Source organism: Pinus tabuliformis, chromosome 9, assembly GCF_031772625.1.
Source record: "Pinus tabuliformis cultivar Carrire ecotype Pingquan chromosome 9, CPIR1, whole genome shotgun sequence".
Classification (NCBI taxonomy): domain Eukaryota; kingdom Viridiplantae; phylum Streptophyta; class Pinopsida; order Pinales; family Pinaceae; genus Pinus; species Pinus tabuliformis.
The window spans coordinates 1,687,490,059-1,687,510,034 of NC_142307.1; positions in this window are offsets into that span (position 1 = coordinate 1,687,490,059).

The window sequence follows — 19,976 nt, forward strand, 5'->3', positions numbered from 1 at the left end:
GAAATTTAATTTCTAGCATATATAGTGCATGCACGCTTCGCAATTTTTACGAAACTCCCGGGTTGACAATTAAATGACAGGTAATTAATTTTCCTCAACATTTTGGTGTCATTGTCGGGGAAGTGTGCATAGGAACTAACTTTCAGTTTAGTGTTCATATTTTTTTTTTTCACTTTTTTCCTAGATTAATAATTAAAGCATGTATACAAATAAATCATTTAGCTGCATATCATTTTTAATATATATAAAAAAAATCGATACTAACAATTTATGGACAAAGGATCTAGAATGCAGATTAAACATTCTTTGGAGCACAAGGTCTACATTGAGGAATGGTATCAAAAAGTGATTGCGCCATGACATTAATCCATCCTTCAGGAGAACTTTTCGACAAATCTAAAGGTTAAAACGATTTTTCATGTCCTCATGCACAATCAGGTACATTTTGCGAATTTGGATATGAATGTTCTAGAAATTCTAATCGTAAATTGATCCACTGGAAACATTCATATACTTAAAAAAAAAAGGTCTTTCGAGTAGATAAATTAGGAAATATAAGCTTCATTGCAATTTTTTTTAAGTTCTTGATTGCTTTTTTTTTTAGAATTTTAAATTTTTAGATTGTATTTATATTTTTGCATTTTTTTATTAACCTCACAAAAATATTTTCAATAAAAAACCATGTTTTGATTTTAAATAATAGAAAAAATAATGTTAGATTTTCATTAAAAATAAAAATAATTTATTTATTTATTTATATATTTTTATTTTTATTTTTTTTATTTTCAATAAAAAACAAAATTCTTGTTTTTGAATAAGGAAAATAAAAATTCTGAAATCAATTCTTTTCTTCGTCTTTCATTCCTAAAGTAATTGACAAACTGAAGAAGGCTCTCATCTGACTTGTAAAAAAAAATTGCGTTAGCTTGGAATCCAAATTAAAAAATCCATCATAATAAAAAAATAAAAAATAAAAAAAAATCTTGCTTTGAATTTGATATAATTTGTTGCATATCTAGCATTTTTGGCATCGTTTGTTGTAATTGTTGACAACCGTAGGTGTTAAGGATCAAATATAAGTGCGATTGCTCTTTCTTTAGTTCTGCCGCACTGCTATTTAAAGCCATAAGTCAAATATTAAACGATTGGGTTCTCTGTCGAATATACAACAAAAGGATTAGTGTTAAGTAAAGGGAAATAAGCTAATAAAGTGAATACAATGGGTCTAAATGTTGTATCAGGTAAGGTTACTGAATCAAGTGTTTTTGAACGATGGTACAACTCTATATCAAATGCCCTACAGTTCGCTCATGAGGGCTCCTGTCCCATAATTCTTTTGGGCATTAAAAAATAGTGTCATTCACCCCATAACAACACAGATTAATTTCGAATACATCCTGCGATCCAATCTAGCCTACCAACTAGCAATAGATTCACGAGGACCTTCCAATCTGTGTGGGAAAGCATGAGCAACTCCCTATGGGTAAGAAATATGGAATATAAATTAGAATGAGAGTAGAAGAAAAGATCCAATGATGTACCAATAGAAACCATTTATGAAAAGGAGATCAAGAATCAGCCCACATCAACTTCAATTGAGCACAATGGCACTGAAGGGAGCAAACCATCTTCTGACCATTTGAAAAAATTAGGATTTAGCAGACTTAATTTCAGGATTGCATACTGATTCTAGTTGTTCCAAGACATCATCATTTTCAGAACACATTTCAAAGAAAGAAGAAATCCAGAGCAGATTGAGGTTTGAAATTTTGTCGCAGGAGAAGCAACAACCATTATTTAATTCTAATCTGGAAGACCCAGTAGTTACCTGAGTAGAGGCCAAATACACAGAGGTTAAAAAAATCATTTTTAAAAAGGAGTTTTGTGACCAAATGGAAACGAATTTAAAAAAACTAAAATGGGGGTTTTCTTCAGAACGGGTAAGATATATTTCCCTCGAGAAATTTTCTCAAATTCGTAACTGTTTGAGAGATTTTTGGGGTTCTATGGAGATTTATTTTACGAGATTGTGTAAGAAAAACGGTTTTCAAATTAAATGTACATGATTCAGTTGCGACCATGCAATGTATTTGGCTTTCCTGATCTATAGGAGGTAGATCTGTCATGGAGATTTTATGTGAAGTATTGTGGTATCTGATCTCACCGGGCATCCTGGCGTATTGATCGAATTGAGAGTCACTCATCATTTATTGTGGTCCACAGCATTTAGGAGTTTACAGGTGGAGATTAAAGATAAAATCAAGAGATGTTTCACGAGCTGTGTTAGGGTTGTGAAAGAAATAGAAATGTTGGATGTAGCCATTGCAAAGGTGCATTCTACAATCGAGAAAGTGGAAGAGATCATAATCGTTTTATAGGAATTGGAGTGTTGTGTGGAATTGGTTGGACAAGGGTTAGCTCCTCTGACTAAACAAGTGAATGACTTATTTCAGGTTGTTTTGAGTGGAAGGAACGCATTGCTTCATAGTCTCAGATTATCAAAAATTTTTCTAGCGTACGGAAATGTTTAATACATGGAAATTTCATTTTTTCTATTACATTGATTTTTGTTATGTTTTTTTTTTTTTTTTTTTACGTTGTGTTTTTTTAGAATGTTATATGTTTCTTTGTTTTTAATGTATATATTTATGTTATATGTTACAATTTTTCTTATGTGTTTTAATGTTTTATGTATAATGTTATGTTTTTTTAGTATATATTTTAATGTTATGTTTTAGTTTGTACATATGTTATGCTCTAATGTTTTGTTACATTTTTTTAATAAAGTTTTTTTTAGCATCTGTACATTTATGTTATAGGTTTTGTTATGATTTTTGTTAAATTTATTTGTATATATATTTTAGTTTGTACATATGCTTTTCTTCTTATGTTTTTCTTTTATGTACATTTATTTTACTTTTTAGTTTTGTAAATATTTCATTAATTTTTAGATTGTATGTTTTATTGTTTTTTATTTTAGAAAATTGCCATGGAAAATTGTCATAAAAATTGATGTGAAATTCATTTAGTGACTAGAGAAAATTGAAAAAAAATTGTTGTGATGGTCCACTCAAACACACCCGTCGAAGCAAGAAACAAAAGAAAGAATCATAAAACATGAGACAAGAACAACAAACAAGGCTATGGCATCAACAACTGGAAATTTCTCTGCCATTGTTCAACCAAAGAAGGTTTACAGGTAAAATAATCATATCAGAATTACCTTGCCCCTTTTAATAAAAAAATTGTTCTATTTTCTATTTTCTTTGGAAGAGGTACTGATTAATTTGAAGATTGGATTGGTTGTTTGTTCATAAAAAAAATGCATAGTTGTGTGTACTTAATTGTCTATTTAGGATTTTAGCTATGGAAACTGCGCAATTCTACAACTGAACAACAATTATGTAGCTAAAAAACAATTATGCAGCTCTGTATTTAACTCAAATGATATATTTGCCAACAATACATTCGAATAAAAAAATCATGCTCAAAAATTTATTATTGGTTTTATCTAATGTTATGTTTTCAAGCATGATGCACGAAAGAAGAAGAATTATAAAGGCGATTGATGAATTTTTTTTCGAATATTGTTTTGAAGGAATCATAAAGCATTCGGAAATAATATTTCTTTATCTTTATGAAATGCTATGATTCAAACATGAATGGAGGAAATTGTATACCTGTGCACATCATCGTTTTTTTAGAAATTGGATTTATTGTGAAATTGGACTAACCATTTGAAAAGAAGACACATCATGAACCTGTTAATTATGAAAAAATTCCGTATGTACCTAGAGAAATTGATCACTTCTCTTTGAACACACTTACATTTGTTGTAATATTAGTGCCATGCTTATTCCTATGTTCTAGGACAATCGAAGAATTGAAGGAGGCCAATTTGTGCACGAATAGTTTTCTACGACCAATTTCAAGAAACATGAACCAATTGAATCCATTTCTATCATTCATAAATGGCATCACTTTTGCTCTCCAAACTCACAAGCTATCCAAGAATTTTGGCTAAGCATCATCATCACCATTTTCCTTGCAAGTGTCGCATGTTTTGCACTTACATTTTCCATTCACATTTTCCATAATTTCCATTCATTAACCCATTAATAGAGACATTCAACTTGCTTACATGCTGATTTTTCATTTTTCTTTCCATTCACTTGTTTACCCTCTTGTAATTTTCCTTCCCATTAAATAAATCCTGCTTGATGCAAATTTTCCATCCATAGTCCTTCCAAAATCATTATTCCATACTCACGTTAGATGATGGGGGATTCATAATGCCTCCCTTCTAATAAGCCTTGGCCTATCAACATCAACACATTATCTAGGTTCAGGGCTAGAGTCTTTATTAGTACCTTGAGGCTTGTATGCATCAATGACAAGTTCTCTCGCCAACAATCATGGGCATACATCAATGTCCCTTGATCGTTGGATCTTGCTCTTAGCTCGACATCAGCTCATCTATTCACACTTTGCAAGATGTACTTATGTACCTTGGCACTCGCTGACATTAATGTTGAGTTTTCCTCGCATTAGTTAACATAATTCATCAATGGATGGTAATCCAATGACTTCTCTTCATGCTCGACAACAACACATTTATTCACATGATTGGAATTATACCATCCAGTTTTGTAGCAGGTGAAGACTATACCATTTCAACATTTTACAGCAGATATAGCAGTAGAAATAAAGAATCCACTTTCACCACCTCACCCACCATTTATGTAACCAAGAAGCAGATGAAATTCTACATTCTATTGCATGATCCAACAATAGCTACAACTTCTCTACATCTTCACAATTTGTCCACTTCCTACATAAGTAAAGGTATGTTAATTTCTAGCTTTTAATCATAGAATTCCTTGAATATTGAAATTATAATTTTTGGAAAATACGTTACCATATTTCGTTTCTCACTTGCAAAAAAAAAACATAAACACATTTAGTTGGGGGGGGGGGGGGGGGGGGGTTTGGGGGGGAAGGGACATCCATTTATTATCACATCCATATCACTTCATTTCATCCTAACAATTATGATTGCATTATGGTTGAAAAGTTATGTGATTTGCAAATAAATGCCTAAATGATGAGCATATTATATGGCTGATTTAAAGATGCATTCTTAAATATGTTCAATGAATCTTGTTGCAACAAAAAGAAAGAAGGTATTGATACATAAGAACCAATACCAATTAAGATTTGGTTGTCACACAAGAACCAACCAAACATGTTGCAATTCAATGTATGATAAGGAATACTTTGCAAAGAGAAATGAAATTTTCAAATACAAAGTGTAAGGACAATTGATATAATCCAAGCTCATCAAAAAACATATCATGACTAAGAAATGCAGTAGATTGCATGAGGAAATGCAATAACGACAGTTGGGGGGTATGTAGAGCCTCCAAAATGTATTCAAAATACCATCCACTTTCACTTTTATCTCCACCATTTCAGTCACATGTCACAACTTTGTAGCCATATAATCTTTCATTGCCCTCCATTTTCATAATTATATGGGTTCCATTTGTGTTTTCCAAAAGTTAACGATTTCTAGTATTTTAAGTGAATTTATGGTTAAAGCTTAGAAAGATGACATATACTTGCTAATACTTAAAATTGGCTTGAGTTTCATGACATGTGTAGCTCATTTGGAAGCTTCCAAGGCACCCTTATATGGCCTCCAATGCTCAAATTCGAATTCCCTTCAAGATATAGAGGAAGATTTGGATAAAGGTCAAAGAGGATATGTGTCTCATCATTAACTATTTGAATTGTAAATCTATGAGATTTTCTAGGGATCTAGGGAGAGAATAATCTACCTCCATTAATGATGTAGCTTCTTATGTTTTTGTATAAATAGGAGAGCCTCCTCCTTTGAAATCCATGTATAAAGTTGGAGATACTCGGGTTTCCAAGTTAAGATTACTTATGAAATTTAGCACCATGCGCATGAGTGATGTTCACCTCTTTTTGGTAATGCTTGCATTGGGAGCCTCTCAACTTGCCATCTCTCATGCTTTTGGATTGTCCACCTATAATGTGTGAGATTTATTATTTTTCATAGATTAAGATTTATTACTTTCATAGATTAAGATTTATTTCTTTCATATCTTTTCCTATGTGAGAGGTAAATAGTGATTTTTTTATTTTCTTTCATATATTTTCCTGTACGAGAGGTTAGGAGTGATTTTTTTTATTTTCTTTCATATCTTTTTCTGTGTGAGAGGTTAAGAGTGATATTTTTTATTTTCTTTCATATCTAGAAGTTAAGAGAGATTGTTTTTATTTTCTTTCATATCTAGAGGTTAAGAGCGATTATTTTTTATTTTCTTTCATATCTAGAGGTTAAGAACGATTGTTTTTATTTTCTTTCATATCTATAGGTTAAGAGCGATTGTTTTTATTTTCTTTCATATATAGAGGTTAAGAGTGATTGTAGTTAGATTGACCTAAATTGAAAGTTAATTTCTAGCATATACAGTGCACGCACGCTTCGCAAGTTTTATGAAACCCCCAAGTTGATAACTAAATGATAGGTAATTAATTTTACTCAACAATATGTTTTTCTCTCTTAGTATTTCCCTATGTGTTTGACATTCTCCTAGAATGCACGTAAGTAGAAGCTAGATATATTTCCATTATATGCAGATTCATTTCAGTCAAGTCTTTGATAAAGAATGCCTATATTGATATGGTAATAAGTTCTTTAAAAGGCACTCCATGCATCTCAGCATATCATAAACCTTTCATTGCTCTCGTTTTCCTCTAAATCTAGATATATAAAATTATTAAAGTCTAAGCCCTATTTTGATGGATTTTCTCTCTATTGTCTTCTACTATTCCATCTCCATTAACAATTGATTTCTGCGAGTTTAAATCTACTTTCGCCACCATTGTTTGAGTATTATTCCCTGTGGAATTCTGCACACATGTTATTTCTTACATTGTGCTTTCATGAGTGGTTTTGAACTAACCCTTTTCAAACTATTCGTGATACAAATCTATTAGTGATGCAAGCCCTCAAGAGAAATATTCTAGCACTACTTAATATTTCCTAGGCACTGGTCTATAATCAACCCAAAGGCTATCTCTAGGAGGCTTTTCTGATCCTTTGAAGCACTGCTACTACAGGTGCTAGAATTAGCTACAACAGGTGGAAATTAACTCCTGCCAATTATATTTATTTACATATTATTCCTATTCAATTTTTATGCAAAGACTTGCTTGAATTATTGTGGGAAGTAATTGATCGTGAATATTTTATTTACTTGGATAAGTTATTTTCAAATATATTTTTTTGATGATTTTCTTGCAAATATTAACAATATCAATAGATTATGGCATAAAACATGTAATTAAAATATCCACATGATATTATATTGTGCAAAGGGAAAGAATACCTTCAACTTATGGTCTAATTAAATGTTATAAAATTAGTTTTTTAAATAATATTGAAAAATAAATATTTATTCTTCAAATTTAAATATGATAATTTGTGTTGGAAAATGCTAAACTAATAATAGTTAATAGAAAAAATAATTGTTAGAATCCTACCTTGAAAGAGACTAATAATGATTCCATCACAATTTTTTAAATTTAATTAATAATCACATAAAAACTTTATACTTACAATATAACAAGATTCCTAACCATGGATATTCATGCCCACTTTACCATGGATATTATTAACTTGTAGCTATGTTATGTTACAATACCATGGATTATCAATACCACATGCCCAAAAAATGTGAATAATTTGAAAAAAAAAAATGTAAAATATATGATACCTTACATATAACATTGATTACACAGAGTGACAATTCTTGATCATATGGATGGAGGGGAGAAAGATAGGGAAAATGAGAGAGATAAAGCAAGAGAGACACATAGAAAGAGGGAGGGGTGGACAGAGAAGGAGAGAGGGAGGGAGATATTGACCAATATGAATGGATGATCTGAATTGGATCCATAGCAGACTGTCGAAGAACCATGACTGTATCAGGTCAGAGCAAAAATCTAAAGAATCCAAAACAGTTATCAAAAACACCCTCAACCAGTGGCAATGGTAGCCAGCGAGGAATGACAAGGACCTCGGGCAAATCACGCTGACCGAGGCCCATGGAGATTGTGCGGGAGGTCAAAGTAGCCCCTGGGAGCCCTAGATAAGGAAACGAAGGTGGCTTTTGATGTGCGATTAGTTGCTGGGCAAACAGGGTCAAAATCGAGAAGCCTGAGCACTTGGTCGCATTGGGAGCCAGAGAACTGCTGGCGGAAAAAGAGAAAAATGCTAAACGTATAAAGGCGGGACCCGCGCTCTGGAAAACCGACGGTATTGATCAGGGTGCCCTCAAATGGTAAGAGGTTTTGGATGAGAGTAGAGCGATCCCACTCAACGATCGACATGTGGCAAGTGGAGGTGAGAGAAAACCGTTGTTGATCATGCGCTATCGGTCGAGCAAGTCAACCGCGCGAAACGTGCGTATGGCTTTGGATCTGGGGGACCCAGATAGGATGGTTGAGATCGCGCCTGATGGGGGGAAGCAGAATCGACGAAGGATTAAGCCACGTTGGTAAAGATTTGAAGTCCATTTGACCACCACAGTGGAGGAAGACTTCATCCACGACATAACTGAAGAAATGAACCGATGAAGGAGGCTGGAGTAGTTACAGGAGGACATGTGGCCACCCCTTGCGAGTTGATGATGACGTTGAATAGGGAACTCCAAGCACAGATGTAGAAGGCGATTCGATAGAGGCGGAAGAGGAACCGAACAGGCATGGGAACGGATGGCTTCAAAGCCATGAACAGAGATAGAAACAGAGAGAGTGTGAACTCCGAGAGGAGGAATGAACACAGAGAGACAGAAATAGAGAGAAGAAGATAGTGAAGCAAAAGTAGAAGAAGATAGAGGGCTGAGCTGACCAAATGCAGCATCGAGCATCTGAGAGCTTGAGAGATTCAAGCCATCCCAGAGAGGATCTGTCAGCCCAAAGAGTTCACAGAGCTGGTAGGCAAACAGAGTCTGTGTACTCCAGTGGCTTGGGATATCCAAGAACCACCCCGCCAAGCAAATCAGTTTCAAGTGACTCTTATTGAGCTCCTGCATTGTAAATTCTCTGCTTAAGACACAATAAAATAAGGCCACCACTGAAAGCTGGACCAGAGATGTAGCCCTGGAGGATACGGTGAACTCCTTACTAATTTCTTGTGTTTTGTATTTTCTTACTGTATTTCTTTGCTGTCTTTCCATTTCAATTGTCTGTGTATTGGCAATCTGATCGATCCATTGCTTAAATAACACACCTCAGCACATGAGTCTATAATACCTTTATTCAATAAATCTTTAACTGAGGTCACTCATAGGGTGAATATCAGATCAAGTGGTATTAGAGCTCTACTCTGTAAGGCTAGACAAGCTTGTGTTGGTTTAGCTGTTGAATGCTCACTAGATCAAAGCTCAAATTAGGAGAAGGAGAGCTGGTGGAAACTAATCTTGAAATTGGGAGAGTCTATCCTCGGAGACAATGTTAGAGGAAGGTTCTGTGGGCCCAGACCCTCAATTCATAGAAAGTTTCCTAGCTATAAAGTCTATGGTATAAGAAATGTATAGAGACTTTAGAAAGCATAAGGTTGAAGATTCATCAGGTTCTAAACAAGATAAAGAAGAAGATGAGTCTCACTGCTATGACCACTCCAAAGGAAAGGGGAAAGCTTTCTCAAACCTCCTAATAGCCCTGTGCATAATAAGAAAGCATCTTTGATTAAGCTAGATGTTAAATTTGACTTGCCTATATATGATGGAGAGCTGAATGCTGAAAGAATGGACAATTGCATTAGACAAATTGATGTGTATTGAAGGGTAAAGAACATAAGCTTAGACGAGAGTAAGATTCAGCTTGCAAGCCTACGCCTAGGAGGCACTGCCTTGGTTTGGTGGGAAGGCAGAACCTAAGTTGATATGAAAAGACATGGTAAGACCATCTCTATCTGGAGTGACTTTGTTTCTGCAATCAAAAAGCAGTTTTATCCATTGGCCTACATGCAACAAGCCATGATGAGTTGGCAAACTCTTCGACAGTTTAAAGGGCAAAGTGTGCAAGGGTATACTCAAGAATTTAGAAAGAGAGCATTGATGTTGGGTATCTCATTAGACTCACTAGAGACTCTTTTGAAGTACATTGGTGGTCTAAACAGCTACATGAGGCATACCATCCTCATGTTTAATCCCACTAGTATAGATTAGGTATCTATACAAGCTACTCATCTAGAAGCTAGAGGAAATAATGGAAATCCAGAAGTTGGGGGACCATCCCAACCCACTACAAGCAAGAGAAAGGAGAAAAGAAAGCAGAAGTGGAAAGCAAGGAAGGCTAACACTGCATAGAAAGCCAAAGCTTCATGCACTCATTGTAAAAAGGAGGGGCATGATGATGAGCATTGTTGGATTCTGCATCCAAAGCTGAGACCTAAGAAGTTCGAGGGCAAGAAGAAGACGACTGCTGCAACTATTCATAAAGATTTGGGGTCAAACTCAGGAGATGAAACATCTATAGCAGCCATAGGTATAAAAGGTAAGAATTCTGAAGCATCTACTAGTAATTCTGCTCAATCTATTATTGATGAAGAAAATGAGAGAAAAAGACATGAGATTTTCCATATTCGAGCTATTTCCAAAAATCAAAAGATTTATACTTTGTTTGATAGTGGCTCACAAGTAAATTTGATTTCTGAAGCAATTGTAAGGAAATTGAGATTAACAACTACACCTCACAAGAAACCATACCCATTAGGATGGTTGAATGATAAAGCACAACTACAAGTGACTAGACAGTGCAAACTCAAGTTTTCTTTTGGGTCAACATTTGTAGATGAGGTTGAGTTAGACATAATTCCTTTGGATATATGTGGAATTGTTTTAGGAAGCCCTTACTTGTATGATAGAAAGGCTATTTTCTATAGAGTTGAGAGCAAGTATCTACTTGTTAAAGATGGAATCAAATACTTTGTAAGAGCTCATAAGCTCAAGAATAATTATACTCTCATAAACTCAGGACAGATGAAGAAAATGATAAATTCACGCAAACAATTCTTACTGATGGTTGTAAAGTAAAAGAAACCTGATAAAACCAATATATTTGAGGGCTGCAATGCTGAACAACAAGCTGATATAGAAAAGGTTGTTTCAGATTATGATGTCTTATTTGAAGAACCTAAAGGTCTGCCACCCAAAAAGGGAATAGTACATGATATTATTTTGCAGCAAGATGTTCCTTTGCCTAACATTGGGATGTACAGGTTGTCTTCTTTAGAGAATTTTGAAATCAAGAAGCAGGTGCAGGAGTTGCTCGAGAAAGGGTTCATCAGGTCTATCACATCACCATGTGGGTCACCAATCATTTTGGTGAGAAAGATAGATAGCTCATGGAGAATGTGCATTGATTACCGAGCACTGAATAAGATAACAATCAAAAATCATTATCCCCTTCCTCACATAGATGATCTTTTAGATCAATTGAAGGAAGCTGTTTATTTCACCAAGCTGGATTTGCACAGTGGATAGCATCAGGTCAGAGTTGTAGAGAAAGATGCATGGAAGACTGCTTTCAAAACGAAGCAGGGATTGTATGAATGGTTGGTTATGCCTTTTGGCTTAACTAATGTTCCTGCTACTTTCATGAGATTAATGAATGATGTATTCAGACCTTTTCTTGATAATTTTGTTATTGTGTATCTCGATGACATTCTGATTTTTAGTAAAACACGGGAAGAACATTTAAAGCATGTTAAGAAGACATTAGATGTTTTGAAAAGAGAAAAACTTTATGTTAAACTCTCAAAATGTGAATTTGGCAAAACATCTCTAAACTACTTGGGTCATATAGTAGGGGGTGGTGAATTGAAAATAGATCCCTCTAAAGTGGCAGTCATTGTGAATTGGCCTAAACCCAAGTCTACTACAGAAGTGAGAGGCTTCTTAGGAGCAGCACAATATTGGAGGAAGTTCATTTCTAACTTTCCCTCAATTGTAGCTTCCTTACATGCTTTAACAGGATTGAATAAGGTGTTTCAGTGGGGAGGCAAACATCAGAAAGCCTTCGACACCTTGAAAGAGAGAATTAGTACAACACCTGTACTAGCACTGCCTAATCTGCAAAGACCATTTGAGATCCAAACTGATGCCAGTGACTATGCCATGGGAGCAGTCTTGACACAGCATGGTAAACCCATATGTTATCATTCTGAGACTTTTAATCGTACATTAGTTAACTATCCTACATATGATAAAGAATTGTATGCATTAGTTCAGAGTGTGAAAAAGTTGAAACATTACTTAATGGGCAAAGATACAGTAATACATACTGATCATAAACCACTTCAATATCTACACTCCCAAACTAAGTTGCAGTAATCAAGACATTACAGATGGATGGGTTTTCTACAACAGTTTCATTTAGTCATCAGATATAAAAATGGCATACATAACAAGGTTGAAGACATGTTATCTAGACCCAGTATAAATGCATCTACCATACTTAAGCATAATTTTGTGCTACATGAAAGCTACATTGAACAATATGCTCAGGATATGGACTTTAAAGGTGTATATGCAACTTTGAGTCAAGGAAAAAGAGTAGAAGAATTGGATTATCATGTGAAGGACCGACTCTTATATCATTGTGGGAAGCTTTGCATTCCACAAACTGAGTAAAGATAATTAGGGAAGCACACACTTCTTTGATATCAGGTCACTTTGGGGTAAGTAAAACAGTTGCACAGCTGCAAAGGTTTTGTTATTGGCTGAAAATGAATGAGACAGTTTCTAGATATGTAAGAGGCTGTGCTATGTGTGCCAAAAGCTTTTTCAGTGGGAAGGCTGTGATTCGAATTGGATCCATAGAAGACTTTCAAATAAACATGACTATATCAGGTCAGAGAAAATCTCTAAAGAATCCAAAATAGCGATAAAAAACACCCTGAACCAGTGGCAATGGCAGCTAGTGTGGAACGATGGGGACCTCGGTCAAAGCGCGCTGACCGAGGCCCATGGAGATTGCGCGGGAGGTCAAAGTAGCCCCTGGGAGCCCCGAATCGGGAAACAGAGGTGGATTTTGATGCGTGATTAGCTGGGCAAATAGGGCTGAAATGGAGAAGCCTGAGCACTCGGTCACGTTGGGAGCCAGAGAACCGCGGGTGGAAAAAGAGAAAGTGCTAAACGTACAAAGGCGGGACCTGCGCTTTGGAAAACCGGCAGTATTGATCGAGGCGCCCTCAAACAGTAAGAGGTTTTGGACAAGAGCAGAGCGATCACACTCAACGATCAACACCTGGCAAGCGGAGGTGAGAGAAAACTGTCGTTGATCACGCACTATCGGTTGAGCAAGTCAACCGCGCAAAATGTGCATATGGCGTTGGATCTGGGGGACCCAGATCAAATGGCTGAGATTGCGCCCGATGGGGGCAAGTGGAATCGATGAAGGATTAAGCCACGTTGGTAAATATTTGAAGTCCGTTTAACCACCATGATGGAGGAAGACTTCATCCATGACGTAACTGAAGAAATGAACCGACGAAGCAGGCTAGCATAGTTACAGGAGGACATGTGGCCACCCCCTGTGAGCTGATGATGATGCTGAACAGGGAACTCCAAGCGCAGCTGCAGAAGGTGATTCGACAGAGGCGGAAGAGGAACCAAACAGGCACGGGAACGGATGGCTTCAAAACCATGAACATAGACAAAAACAGAGAGAGTGTGAACCCCGAGAGGAGGACTGAACACAGAGAAACAAAAATAATGAGAAGAAGACAGTGAAGAAAAAGCAGAAGAAGACAGAGGGCCGAGCTGACCGAAGGCAGCATCAAGAATCCTAGAGCTTGAGAGATTCAAGCCATACCAGAGAGGATCTGTCAGACCAGAGAGGTCACAGAGCTGGTAGGCAAACAAAGTCTATGTACTCTAGTGGCTTGCGAAATCCAAGAACCACCCTGCCAAGCAAATCTATTTCAGGTGACTCATATTGAGCTCCTGCATTGTAAATTCTTTGCTTAAGACATAATAAAATAAGGCCACCATTGAAAGCTCGACTGGGGATGTAGCCCTGGAGGATAAGGTGAACTCCTTATTAATTTCTTGTGTTTTGGATTTCTTTACTGTATTTATTTGTTGTCTTTCCATTTCAATTGTCTGTGTATTGGTAATCTGATCGATCAGTTGCTTAAATAACATAGACACACACACCAGCACATGAGTTTGTAATACCTTTATTCAATAAATATTTAACTGAGGTCACTCATAGGGTGAATATCAGATCAATGGATGGGGGAGAGAGAGATGGGGATAAGAGAGAGAGAGAGAGGAATGTGTGAGAGAGGGAGAGAGAGGAATGAAGAGTGGGGAGGGGAGGGAGAGAAGGAGAGATGGAAGGAGAGAGTGATTTAGTTGGAGGGGGAGAGAGGGAGGGAATAAAAAATACATAGAGAGGTAGAGAAGGAAAAAGATGGAGTGCCAAGGGAGAAATAAAGAGAGTGTGAGAGAGAGAGGAGAGGAGGGAGGAAAAATAGGAGGAGATGAGAGAGAGAGAGAGGGAGAGAAGGGGAAGAGATACATGGAGACACAGATATGGAGGGGGAAAGAAAGGGAGAGCTATAAGGATAGAGGGAGGGAGACAATGATATCATTGGAGGGTAGAGAGAGAGAGAAAGATGGAGGTGGCGAAGAAAGGGAGAGAGAGGAAGGAAGAGAAAGAGTAATTTAGAGAGAGAAGGAGAGGGGAGGGAGAGAGAGATCGAGTTGGAGGGGGAGAGAGGGGGAAGAAAAAACGCAGAAAGAGATAGACATGGAGAGAGAGAGAGATTAAGGAAAAGGGATATGATTTGAGGGAGAGAAGGAGAGAGCGATGGAGAGAGATATGGAGTTGGAGGGGGAGAGAGATAAAGGGAAGAAGAAAAAAATAAAGAAAGAATGATGGAGAGAGAGAGAGGGTGACAAAGGTAAAGTTGAGAGAGAGTGATGGATAGAGGATAGTGGGAGGGAAGAGAGAGAGAGAGAGAGGGAGAGAGAGAGAGGGAGAGAAGTGGAGGAAGAGGGAGGGAGAGATAGATAGATAGATAGATAGATATGGAAAGAGAGTTTGTACATTTGGCGAATGAGATAGATAGATAAAAAAGAGATGAAGGGAGATAGAGATATAGATGAAGGGGAGAGAGAGTGAAAAAGAGAGAGATATAGATAGGGAGGGAGTGAGACACATATATTTATGGAAAGAGAGAGCATGCATGTTTGGGGGGTGGGATAGAGAGATAAATAAGGAGATATGGAGGGAGATATAAATATAGATGGTGGGGGAAAAGAGAATGTTAGATGATCCAAAAATAAATATTATCATAGGTTATTAAGTTAGAATAAAATAATTATTAATTTAAGATATTAAATTAATAATTATTAATCTAGAATATTTAATTATTTAATGGAGACATTTAGAATTAGTATATTGTTGTAAAAGATATGACTCTACAAATGTGTCATATCTTAGGCTCTAATTTAGGAGAATTGTTAGTAAGTTGTTTGAATAGCTTTTATTGTAAGTGGACACTTGTTATTTCATAAGTGATCCATAATTAGAGGTAGTTAGGACATTGAGCTTATAAATAGCTCATTGCAAGAGTGTTTGGTTGTTCGAGTGTAAACTCTTGCAAAATTCCAGATGTAATTGTTTTTCTTATTAATAAAATTATGTGTTTGAGGACACTTCTGCCATTATTATGGTATCAGAGCTCCAGTAATGCTGCAGCTAATGTGAGGAGGAGATTCCAGCTCTACAAGTTCTTGGAAAACTCCATTGAATTGATCAGCAAATGATTGGTATGGAAATTGTCCAGTTTTTTTGTTTAAAAGGAAAATAGATTTTATTATTGATTTTAGATATTTAAATCCTAAAATCATTTTTTATTAAAAAAAATAAAAATAAAAAAATTGCCTCTCTACCTTGAACTTTACTCTGTTTACAAAGAAAATTTCTGGAATACGGTCATTACCTATGAAAACAAAAACATATATCCATTACAAATATGGTTGTGAATAAGGAGTACACGTGGCAAATGAGATAATGATGAACGGAGACCGAGGCTTCCCAACGACAAACTGATGGGGAAATTCTCCTTGGTCGGCTGGAGGGTTGTTGGGCCAGCAGATAAATTTTGTGGAGAATGTGTAGATGGGCACACTGATCCCTGTAACCTAATGGTTGTAACCCAATGGCATGCAGGATTCTACCATCTCCTGCTATGTAGCAATCTGTTTCTTTAACTTTCTCCGGCACAATGTCTGCAATAAACTGATACGTCTCCTCCAAAATATGTTCGAATGAGTCCACAACTTTGTTAATGAGAAAGGATGATTCTACATTAATCCAAATATTACCCTCGCTCTTGATTACATGACTCACTCTGACTATGGGGAACGCGAGAGTTGTAGGAGTTTCTAGCCTTGGGCCTTGATGTGCGAAATTTTTATAGGACGGCTTGGGGTTTCCGCCTCCTCTATATTTGGAGAAGAATAAGCACCATTATCGAAGGAGATTTTTGTTGGTAAGGTTTTCCCATTTGCATTTTCCTGATCCTCATTGAAATCTCAAGAAGACTGTGCAAAAGAATCAGACTTTGGCATGTTAGCTACCTTCCTTTTTGGAAGAAATATAAAGTAAGCGAACGCTACAAGAAGAATCCTTCCGCCATTTTCATTTAAATTTCCTCAGCCAACAAGAGCCAGCAGAAGCTACCCAGCATGATCCAGAAAGAAGCCAGCTTAATCCAGCCAGTAGCCAACGTGGAGGAAAGTGAAAAAAAATAAAATTCCAGCTTCTTAAAGTTTTTTTTAGGAAGTTTAAAGTTGAATCTAAGAAGTGAAGAAGAATTTGTTGGAGCGATAAGGAATATTTTTTTAATTTTGTAAATTTTTATTGGAGAGATAAGGAATATTTTATTTTGGAGAGATATGGTGAGTTTTTGTATTTTGGGAATTTATTGCGAGTAAAATATTGGAGTAATAAGGAGATTTTATTTGTAATTTTTTATTTGGAGAGATAAGTGTGGCATTGTAACTCAAAGTAATTTTACTTTGAGGGGGGGGTAATTTTTTTTTACTAGGATTTGCAAGAGCATTGTAAAAGTAAAATTTCGAAAGTTACCTTGTAAAAATTTTAGAAATTGATTAGAGCCAAGTGCAAAGGTCAATTATTTTTCTCCTGTTTCAACGACTATACGAGGGTCAAGGCCAAGCCCCGATAGATCGTTTTCTCTTTTTGCGTAGTGTGTTGCATGTTGTGTTGCCCATCTTGATATTTTTTCTGGGCCTCATTCTTGGTGTGAAGCTTCAACACTACAACGTCAAAATTGATTAGTTTGTTTTCTGATTCCGACAAACTTGAAGGCACAAAATCTTACAAAACATGGCAACGCCTCATCAAAAGTACTCTCATTTATAATGAACTGTGGCATGATATATGTGATGGTGATATTAAGCCAAACAAACCCACAAATGCAGCTGCACTAGCAAAATGGGAATTTAAGAATGCTAAAGCATTAGCTCTCATTAAATCTTCTGTTAATGATGAAATGTATGTCCATATAGCAAATGCTACAGATGCATGGTTTGCTTTGCGAATTTTTAAATACTTCTTTGATACTCAGCCTGAGTCAAAGAGAGCTAATCTACAATTAAAATTGTTGCAACAAAAATTGACTAAAGGAGGTGATGTTCTTGAATACATCTCCAGACTTAAGTATATTAAGTAGGAAATCATTAATGCTGGTTTTCAAGTAGTAGATGATAGTTTTATGGTCACATTTTTAATTGTTGGACTTCCTTCCTCTTACACACATGTTTTGCAAACTCTACAATTAACTGGAAAGTTAGAGAAGCTAAAGTTTGATGAAATTTGTGAAATGTTGACTCAACATGATAAAACCTTTGGGAAGAGAAAGAAAGTTGGTGAAAATGTTTTTTTCATAGAGGCCAGCACTAGTAAATCATCAACTGAAAGTTCTAGAAATAGAGGTAGAGGGAATTTCAATCACAATCAAGCAGCACATAATGTATAAATTCGAGGTTGAAGCCAAAGCAGAGGAAACAACTTTAGTAGTGGAAACAGTTCAGGTCAGAGTAATTTTCAAGGTAGAGGAAACAGTCAAGGAAGAGGCTATTTTTAAGGAAGAGGAAATAATAATCAAGGTAGAGGACAAACTCAAAACAGGAGTCAAATCAGAGGTAGAGGACAGTCTCCAGGAAGAGGAAGAGACTTAAGTCAAATTGTGTGTCAAAGGTGTAACAAAGTTGGACATTATGCTGAAGATTGTCGAACTTCTATTGACAAAATCCCCAAGTTTCATAAGCACTCAGCACAGTTTGCAAATGATCAAGATGATGATAGTTCAGAATATGTCTTTACTTCTTCGTCAGCATTACAACTTTCATCCCATCTTAAAAGTGATTATTAAGATGCTTGGATCTTGGATTCAGGGGCAACTCAACACATGACTCGTTGACGTGATTTTTTTTGGAATTTTCAAGATTGCCAACTTCATTCCATCTTTCTTGTAGATGATACAAAACATACTCCTTATGGAAAAGCTGTAGTTAAATTTTTTCTCCCTGGCATTGGAGAAAAAATGATTTCAAATGTATGGTATGTACCAACCTTTAAGAAAAAATTGTTATCTTTAGTCATGATTCGACAAGCAGGACATCAGGTAATTATGGAAGATGGCCTAGTTAAGATTAATTCAGTCAAACAGAGCTTGTAAACAGTGATGATAGGTTATGAAGATGGAAAATTGTTAAGGATGAAAGGGACAATTATTCTAAGGCATTCTGACTTTGCAGGGGCAGTGACTACAGGTATTTCACCTATAAGATTATGGCATGTAAGATATGGACATTTAATTTTGACAGTCTTTCTTAATTGCAAAAACAATGTATGGTTAAAGGAATTCCAACTTTCGAAAAGGAAAATACAAAATGTGAAGCTTTCATTTATGGAAAACAAAGTTGAGAAATATTTCCAACAAGTTCATGGCATGCAAATAGCCTGCTACAACTAGTTCACAGCGATGTATGTGGACCACTACAAACTTCATTTGGTGGTTGCAAATATTTCATACTATTCATTGATGATTTTAGTAGAATGGCTTGGGTTTATTTCTTGAAGCACAAGTCAGAAGCATTTGAAAAGTTTAAAATTTTTCGCCAACTTGTTGAAAATGAAGTCAAAGAAAAGATAGGCACTCTCAGGACAGATAATGGGGGAGAATTCACTTCAAATGAATTCAAAAATTATTGTAGTGATAATGGCATAAGAAGACATCTTACAAATGTTTACACTCCACAACAAAATGGAGTAGTAGAAAGAATGAATCACACCTTGTTAGGAATGGCGAGATCTATGTTAACTTTCAAAAAGTTAAGTTCAACATATTGGGCAGAAGCAATTCATATAGTTGTCTACTTAAGAAACAGATCTCCAACTACTTCTTTAGACGAAATAACACCTTATGAAGCTTGGTTTGGTTTCAAAACTCGCGTTAAACATCTTAGAGTTTTGGATTGGTATGTTATGCCTTAGTTTCGAAAGAAAAATGAACTAAGCTTGACTCAAGAAGTTTGAAATGCACAATGATTGGCTATTCTGATGAGAAGAAAGGGTACTGTATCTTGACCAATGGAAAATTTATTGTGAGAAGAGATGTAATTTTTGATGAAATAGAGAGTAAGAGTGCTGAAGAAATCGAACGTCTTCTTCAAAAGTTAGAAACTAAAGGCAGCCAAAGAAAAGGAAATACACAAAGTCAACCAAATTCACCAAATTGGTATGAACTTGATTTTCCTTCATCTGAAGATGATTAATCCAGTCCATATACTTCAACAACACCATCTGTATCTTCTAGTAGTTCATCTGCATCT